Source organism: Stegastes partitus, unplaced genomic scaffold (genome assembly GCF_000690725.1).
Source record: "Stegastes partitus isolate 25-593 unplaced genomic scaffold, Stegastes_partitus-1.0.2 Scaffold712, whole genome shotgun sequence".
NCBI lineage: Eukaryota > Metazoa > Chordata > Actinopteri > Pomacentridae > Stegastes > Stegastes partitus.
In genome coordinates, this window is record NW_007578443.1 from 185,691 (window position 1) to 195,091 (window position 9,401).

The following is a 9,401-nucleotide window of genomic DNA, read 5'->3' on the forward strand; positions in this document are numbered from 1 at the left end:
TCCCTATCTTATCCTCAATCCACCTCTAAGCAACCCCCCCACCCCACCCCCGAGTCTTTTTTTTCTTTTCAGATACCTATTTCACAAATGCTAAAAGAGAGCAGACAAACAATTTGAATTTACATCTTAATAAGTACATGCAAGGTTGAGTAGGGTCAGAGCTGAGCCGTAAAGGAGACAAGCATTGGGGCTTGTTGGGCTGCTGTGGAGCATGTGTTGGCATACTGTCAGCGGTAACTATGAGCAGAGATTTTTTCTGGGCAGAGGCAAGCAAACGGGAGTCTGTGTATCTGAAGCGAAGCCAGCGCCAGCCTCTCTGCCATGGTGAGATTAGGAGAGAAGAGGAGGCTTTCATATAACTGACTCTCCCCGTGGCGTGACTGTGGTGAGGCAGCAAGCAAAGGCGGGGCGAATGTACGGCGGCGGCGATGGCCCGATGGATGTATAGATGCATGGAGGGAGGTATAAGGGAGGCAAGGGATGCAAAGAAATAACACGCGGAGGAAGCAAGCTCTGTTTTTGTCTCAAACTGTAAAAAGGAGAGGTATGCACGGGGGTTAGCGTCCTCCAGGACTCCGGGATAATAGGTTGTGGAGAGCTGACAGACCTCATTCTCTCCGTCTGCCCCTCCTCTATCTGTTCTCTTCTTTCTTCCTCCCTGTCTCGCTCATTCACCCTCTCTCTCTCTCTCTCTCTCCCTTTCTTTCTAGTTATCTAGCTCAGCTTCTATGGGAGCAGCCAGCCAGCGTAGCCTTGAAGTCAGAGAGAAGAAGGAAGCGAAGCCAGGTGTGCAGGGGGAACATGATGGGCCCCGAGGTTGGGCTGAGAGGTGAGGGACAGACACTGGAGTGTGTGACAAAAGGATGAGCTTCACTGCTAATGACTCCCACAGGGTAGACCAGCTGCTCTGTTTGCAAAGACTTGCACATGCACCGCTCCCGTGTAGGATTGACTCAGCCGTGTGATGGAGCGTGCACACGGGGAAAAAAAAAAAGAAAGACAAACTTTTACATGACTTGAAAATCACGTAACAAGGAATGCACGCACACATATAAGGTCGAGCATTAGTCTCTTCCCCTTTTAGTCTTGCACACAAAAGGCGCCTCTCCTTTCTCGACTCCCCTCCCTCCCTGCCACCTCCTCCTCCTCCTAAATTTCATAAAAATCCACGGCTCCCGGTGTCCTCAATTTGCACTCTGGTGTCAGGAGACAGCGTTGAATGCTTAATGCAGATGATTATTTCCAGATTAATTCCATCCACTCTGTAGATTTTTTGTCCAACGCTATAAAAAGGAATTTTTTTGGTACAATAAAGCATAATCAATAATACATTGGACAGTCATCTGTGTGACACCCCCTCCCCCTGTAAAGAGCTGCTCCATTGTGTAAGAATGCATGTGAGCCCTCTAGTGTTAAGTCATCTAGTTTCATGTACTTGGAGGAGGGTGAAGCAACAGAAGCAAATAAGGGCTCAATTCCCTGCTTGTGTCCTGTTTTTTTCTTGTATAATGTTAGCATGTTGTTGCGTATGCTACACAATGAATGCCTTGAGTTTTGTTCCCCCCTCTTTCCAGTACTCTTAGTTTAACCAGTTGTCTAAGGTGAAATGTAATTTTCCTAAAGAAAAAGACAAAACCACATTTTACCTCTATTCGTGTAGCATTTAAAAAAAGGACATTTAAAATGGCAGGAAGTTCTTGAACACAATGCTCCATATACAAATTATCATTCAGGTGACATTTGCCCACAGATTTTCACAAGAGAGAGAAATTTCCGCCGCTTTCCAAAGGCATGAAAAACCTTTAAGGCCTGGACCCTATCTGCTGAATAATGTGATATTAAGTAGATGTGACATTTTAAAAGAGGCTTTAAAATCCGAGCGCTGATCAAATGCGGGGTGACAAGCATCATAGCTCAGTTAATGGCTTTCTCGCAGAGACTTTCCAAAGGTTCTCTTATAGATTGCGGTTATGTTATGGCAGGTTGCCATGGGTTCCTCTGTGTCTGTATTTACATGCGAAATAAGTGCTCTTAATTCAGCTGTTCATTGTCATGTTTGCATTGCAGTAAGCAATTACGAACATACTGCGCACAAATTGCAGTCGCCCTCGCCGCCAAAGGTCAAAGCAATTTATCAATAGAGAAGTTAATTCCATAACTACGTGTATTTTCTCAAGAGAAGATTTTGCTCAGCAGTAGCGAACGTATGATGGATCTAAAATGTACGACAATTCTAAAGGCAAGCTCTTTCATAAAGGTAAATGTGAAATGTTATTTCAGTGGTACGCAACTGACCTTGGTTCACTGTCTTTGAGTCTCTTTGTGAAGCATGTTTACAAGCCGCTTCATTAATATTCCACGCGGCTTCCACGCATTTGACTTGTATGCAATTGTGGCGTTGGCCTTTTCTTTAGGAAGTCGGCGGAGGCAATTCGGGGGGCCTCAGGGTCAAAGATGCTGCCGTATTATCACTTAGGACATCTGGACAAATGATTTTGTGTCAGATGTCCCTCGTCTAAGGCTTTCTTTTGTTACAAGCAGCTCTTGTATTACAGGCACTCGTCATTGACGGTTGGAGATACAGATACAGTGAAAATAAACAAGCAAACAATCAATGAATTCCTGTTGCTAGGAATCTGCCTTTAAAATGCATTTACGGTTAAGTTATGTTGCCTGCAGATAAATAAATAAACAATGCTCAAACATTACAATCTGTTGATGTATGTATCTCTGGTGCACTTTGGATTTAAAATGTTTTTGTCTTTCATACACATCGCCGCCCCGATGTTCCACACATAGCCCTGTGCAGTGTGTATATTCTTTGTGTTTTTTGCTGGCACGCTGAAGAGCACTTTCTGCAGATTTATATATATGTGATCAAATGTTAATATCAAATACATGTTGCTACTGTCTATAGATATTATGGATTTTCTGTATTTTTTCCCCCCATTAAGGGATACAGGTGAATATGGATGATATCTATATCCTGCTCTGTCAACCTGTACCAAATATAAGCCCCTCTAAAAATCCAAACGTCACATATTTATTGTTATTTGGCTGGATGCAGCATGTACAAAACCAGGACAGCTGTTTCTCCCTGTTTTCAATCTTTATGTTAAGCAAACATATAGCCAGCTTTTATCTAGTTAGTGCACAGATCTAGTTCACGGCAAGAAATTACGTTTTTAAAAAATGTAATTATTCTTTTAAACTAATTGACAATACCAATTGATTTAGTTAAGGTCATTCTCTATTGTTTAGATCTCATAATGTAAACTTTTATTTTAGCTACGTGACTTAATGATCGCTAAAAACATGAAGCAATGAGCTACGGTGCATTATTTCACAACAGAATTCAGTTTTTAAGAATAACATGGTTATATATTGATCTGTTGGATAATCGTTTTAAATACCACTTGCTGCTCACTGATTCCAAATAACGTTAAAGCCAAGGTTGAAGTTATTCTATTATGTTTGATGCTAAAGTAAATAGAATATTGGGACATAGAACATTGTTCCACATGAATGCATGGATGTGTTCGCACACGTGTATAAAAGGACGCTAGTCACGTGGAAGAAATCAGTCTTTGGGTTGAACAGCAGCCTACAGAGGAGTAAACCCACTCAAGCCTGATCATTAATCATTTTGTGTAAGAATGTGGAGAGCATGCGGGGGTATACAGTACCGACATGCAACAGTGTGTTTGTATGTGCATGCACTCCGCTACACTTTGTCCTTTCTCTCGTTTTTTTTTTTGCAGTCAGTATAAATGAGTTTAAAAACAGGGAGGTAATTGATGGATTGGACAAAAGGTCAGAATACAAGGGCATGGTGGGACTGCACTGGAAAAAGACCGCTTCACCTCCGAATGTCTCTGCTGCTGACAGACGAATCAATCACTGTGACTGAATACTAAAAAAGCATGCATGATGAATTTAGGTCTCCCATAAAGCCTTAATGCGCACATTTTATTTTATTTTTTTTTTTTTTAAGGTAAATTTATTTTTTAAAGTAGATTACATGCTTTTGAAAGCAAATCAAATTCCATATGTGTGTAAAACACAATGCATTTTCCAACACTGGTAATCTGGAAATGTTTCTCAGAAGGAACTCGTTTTTTTCTCTGAACATTTTTACAGTGTTGTTTATTGGATGGCGGTGTGGACCATTCAAATGAAATGTGTTTGAAGATCCACGCTGGGAGTGTTTCTTGTGGCGAATTTTCCATTCTAACTCAATTCCTCTTGGCAACCAGCTGAACACTTGGCCAAATGGCCGCAAACACTGGCATGTCCGGACCTCCTGCCCTGATTGGTTGGCTGGCAAATAAAACATTTTGTGTGCGCTTAATGAAAGCCTAATAAGAGACTAAGAGGGAAACAGATGAAGCAGATTGCATGAGCGAGGCTAGGATGAAATGAGAAGAAATAATCCCTATCTTTCAAATCAACAATCTTTTGATACCCTGAATTTTTGAAAAGAGATGCAACCCCCCCCCGCACACCATCTCCCCGCCAAATGTCTCTCACGCCGGCTTCGAAAATCAATGAGCGTCGCCATCGAGCTGAGCGAGTTTGACTCTCAGCGCAGTTTGTCTGGCCAACTGTCGTGCCGTGTGAGTGTTGTCCTAGAGCTGCTGTGGGCATATGCTGCCCACATCCCTCTCCATCGAGACCGGCCTTCTCTCCGCTTCCTCGGACCACAGCTGGCAGCGGGACTGAGCACTCAGTAGATGTGGAGAGAGACATAACAAGCTACAATTCCCCAACTCCCACCAGGAAAGTCACTCTAAGATTAATGAGTGTTGCGATGTCTGCTGGCTACGTGCTCGGCCATCAAAAACTTGGACCGATGGATTCGAGATAAGGGATGCGAGGGGATTTGTTGGAAGTTTTTTTTTTTTCTGCTTGGAGTCTTTTCAAGCTGTGTTAGTTTTGTTTCTTCCATATGAATGTGTCTGTGTTCAGCTAATTTATGTAAAATACGGAAATCTACGTGTGCTCTGTCTTGATACTGTAGTTCAGATATACAGGGTAGATAGGATGGCTACGTAATGAGCAGATGGAGAATGGTGGAGGCTACAACAGATCAGGGTTGATGGTTTATTTCCTCCAATATTTTTAGCATCTTTTTCTTTTTTTTTATTCCTTGGCTTCTTCTGAAAGCTGCCTCATTAGGCATCTAGACAAAAAGACACACATTTCATTTTGTTAGGAAGTCACCCGAACAGACAAGTCTGTGGCATGGAATGAAATAAATAAGAAAGGAATGGCAGGAGTGAGTGGCTGTGCTTGACAGTGACTGTGATTAGCGTTTGTAGTAGTGAATGTATTTCTGTCATCCTCTCACTCACGATCCTCGTGTTGTTTTTTCCTCCGGGATCCTTCACGTTTAACTTTCCCCCCGCTTGCATGCAGATGTCCGCGACCTTTAGCTTTCCTCTGTGAAATTGAAAAAACGGGAGGTGAATTCATTGGGGAACACAGGTGCGGTGCCAAAACTGTGTTCTGTGTTCACGACTGGAGATGAGAGTAGCTGGTGCAAGCATTTCCCCCCCCTCCCAAAGGAAGAAAGAAAATCTGTGAATGTGAGCTCAGGTGTGTGATCCAAATTGGACTGAATGTAGAGTCTTAAATGTGAATATACACTCCACGTGAGTATATCTCCATTATTCATGTCTGTGTGTGTGTGAATGTGTTTCTGCATATGTGCACACCTGCTTATGGTGTGTCTGCAGATTTGCAGCAAGCTGTGACTATTTTCGGTCTCCTCCAGACGTACCCAGAGTTCCCCTCCATCAAGGGCATAATGGTGCGATCCATCGACTGATAATGGTGGTGTGATCCACAGGTCGGCCGGCCCGGCGCCAGAGCAGAACAGCCTCTCTCATGGCCCATTACAGTCTGCTTAATGACCACACTGATGACCCAACCTCTGTGGCAGGCTGTCCTCACTCTGCCTGTTTAAAACAACATTTCACTCCCCTCGCCAAGGTTCGCTCTCCCCCGGCATGTGACTGCAAAATGGTGGATCGTTATTTTGGTTTTTTGTTTGTTTTTTTGTTGTCTGTGTGGCGTTGGCACGACTTTTCATTGTCCAAACAGAAAATGAAGGCAACAACATTGCCCGGATACAATAACGTGTGGGTAAATGCATTCCCGAGACTCCACAGAGTCGCTCGCTAAAGGTCTGGACTTTAAACGGCAAAAGAAAGAAGCGGTGTGTGTCAGAATGGGTGCTGTTTTATGATGTGACAAAGAGGTGATTAAAGTTTGGTTTGGTGGAGGCACAAACTAAAATAAGTGCTTTGTTAAGGTTACGGAAACATTGTAGTTTGGGGTTAAAGAGAACTTTTTCATTTAGGTTAGGGGTCTTTGTGGTTACAACAATAAAACATGTGGTCAAGGTTTAGGAGTGATTGTAGCTGCTGGGACACAATCACACTTAGTGGAGTGTGAGCACCTTTCTGCAGTAACCTACATTCAATTCTAGCCTCCTTTCCCCTTTTACTTTCACTTTTTTTTTTTTTCACCTGTCTCTACCCGATAAAGGCAAAAAAAAAAAGACAAAACAATCTTTGAATGTGGCTATTGGGGCTTGAAGTATCATGCAAACCTGGCACTCTCTGCCTCTGTTGTTGAGTTTTAGAGAAGTGCTGTTTACATGGGAGCAATTATGAGCTCTCTGCAGCTTGGTCCGACCGGTCTTGGTTGTTTTTTTCCAGTTGATTTTGAGAAGGTAAAACAACCATCTCCGGGAATGGCGATGTTTCTCAACGCTGCAGTTTCACTCGTTGTAGTTCCACACCTGAGTATAGTCTCATCCATGGACAAAGAGATTCTAAAAGTCAGTCACTGACAGGTCCCACTCTTTGCAGCAATGGTTTTCCTCCACAGTCGGCAGCATAGCAGTGAGGAACACCACCAGCTTTCTGAGTTGTGCACTCTTTCAGGACATCCTGTTGTCTTTTCCCACAGTGCAGTCCGCCTCACGCATGTAAACAAACCATATGCACGGATGGAGATAGCAGTGATTAGGTCAGTGTGCAAGTTTCCCTGAAAGGAGATCCCCAATGCATTTAGCAAAATGTCGATTTCAGGTGGCTAAGACTGCAAATAAAGGTTCAAAAGGATTTATTTAAAAAAAAAAAAAAACCTTTGGAAAGCTGTGCGTGTTAATTGTCCCTCTAAATACAGTTCACAAGCTGTTTTGCTCAACTCCTTGTTTCCCTGAATTTCCACAACAGATGTGGAGAGTCTAAATCAGTATGATATTTAGAGCCACAATGACCACTAGAAGATACTCTAGGCTGAAATGAACCAGAATTCTATTTTAACAAACAAACAATAAACGAGACTGCGAATAAATTAAAACCCAACAGTTTTTTTGTTGACCCGTCCATCCAGCCCGGCCTCCTCCCTGTCATACAACTCCACTTCCATGTTTTCGTTATTATTATTTCAGCAAGGAGAAGATTTTTGTCATCTGAATGTCAACATGTCATTTTTGGGGCCTCACATCTGGACTGATGTTGTTATTTTTGTGAGAACAGCCCCCCCCCCCCCATTACTCACTCAGTCATTTTCACAAGTGCACACACAATGTCACTTTCGGTGACACTGCCCTGTTGTGATGTCCCAGCGACATCGGTGCCATTCTGCTGGCTGTCTTTGTGTGCGTGCGGGATTAGAGTGAACGCTCGGATCTCTTGACAGAGGTTTCTACACACTGTCAAAACAGCAAATACGGACACACAGATGCCTGACGGATGCTTACATACAGTTTATTTGTAGCCTGCAAACTCATGTGCACAGACAGACAATATTCTCAGAGCATAATTGCATTTCAGGCATGATGAGAGCAGTGTGATATACGGTAATTATATCCAGCCTGTGGGGCTGAGTGAGACACAAATGTTTTTCTCACATGATATCCACCATGAGGCCCTGCCTTGGTGTCACATTTGAAACTCAGAACTTAATTTCGGAGTCACACACTGTTAAACATGTGCAACAGAGTGTCCAGAGTGTTCGAATGACTCCTTTCTTTGTCATTATAAGCAATAACATTAATGAGAATGCTTTTTTTGTAAAGCTTGTCAGTGGTATATATAGTGCGTAGCAGTCAAAACAAGTACAAGATCCAGATCATGAGTAAATCTGTGTAATATAAAACTTATATAATTTAGAGACTTAGAAGTAGACACACATCCTTCGTGGATTTCTGTAATAGCAACCTTATATGATTTGGGCATGCATTTGTGAAGCTGAAACCTTGCAAGTGTTATTAAAAACTATATTGAAGATGTCACTATTGTCATCCAAATAACTAACATATATAGCAAAATTTCTTACAGCTTGCATCAGATAAGACTGACAGACGCAGGTGATGATGTAATACTGCGTCAGCTGTCGCTTGTTGCAATCATCCTTTGCTTGTGTCGGGACGGCGCCTGGTGAATTTTTCAGTTTGTTTTCTATTGAAAACGATAAACTGAAGCAACTCCAGAGCCTCCGATAACATTTCAACCGTAAATGTCATGTTTACCAAAACTGCGGTATAGAGATTGCAAATGCTCTTTCTGGGCTTTTTTTTTTTTTTTTTTTTAAGAGCATCTATCAAATATTAGTTAGCTTTTTCATAACTATGAAATATATGTTGCTATATTTCTAACTGAAATATTTTAATTTAGCATACCATCACAAAGAGGCGTTAGAAATGTAAAATCCCAAGGTGATGCACTTTGGGCACCAGTGTAAATCATTTTGTGGTAGTAATTAGTAGCTCTGGATGCTGACCAGGCAAACCGTGCATTGCCAGTTTTAAACTCAATTTGATCCAATTCCACACGATCACTTTCAGGGACAAATGAAGTCATGTCATTTTAATATGTAATTCATGTGTATTTGATGCTAGAAATGCTACTAAATAGCATGAATTCATACATAAATGTATAATAATGTTTTATATTGTCAGGTTAAATATAATTGACTGACATTTAACAATCCGATAAAAACCAGTGGTTACTTTTGAATTAGGTACACATTCACATGTATGGCACCTCGACCACTACTGATGTGTGAGTAAATGATAAAACACTGTAAAGTACTCTGTAGAACCACTAAGATTGAAAAGACACAATAATAAGTACAGACCATTTCAATATTTAAACAACATGTAAGACATGTATGGAAAACATAACAGCACCATAGACTTTCCTTGTAAACAGCATACATAATGTTTAATTAAAAGCTGAAACAGTATAGGGAACTGTTACGACTGCAGTCGTATTTGTCGATAGAATGTTGTTATTTCGAGCTGCAGGGTGGTGCAGTTGGTAGCACTGTTGCCTCGCAGCAAGAAGGTCGCCGGTTCGCGTCCTGGTGGGGGCACCGGGATC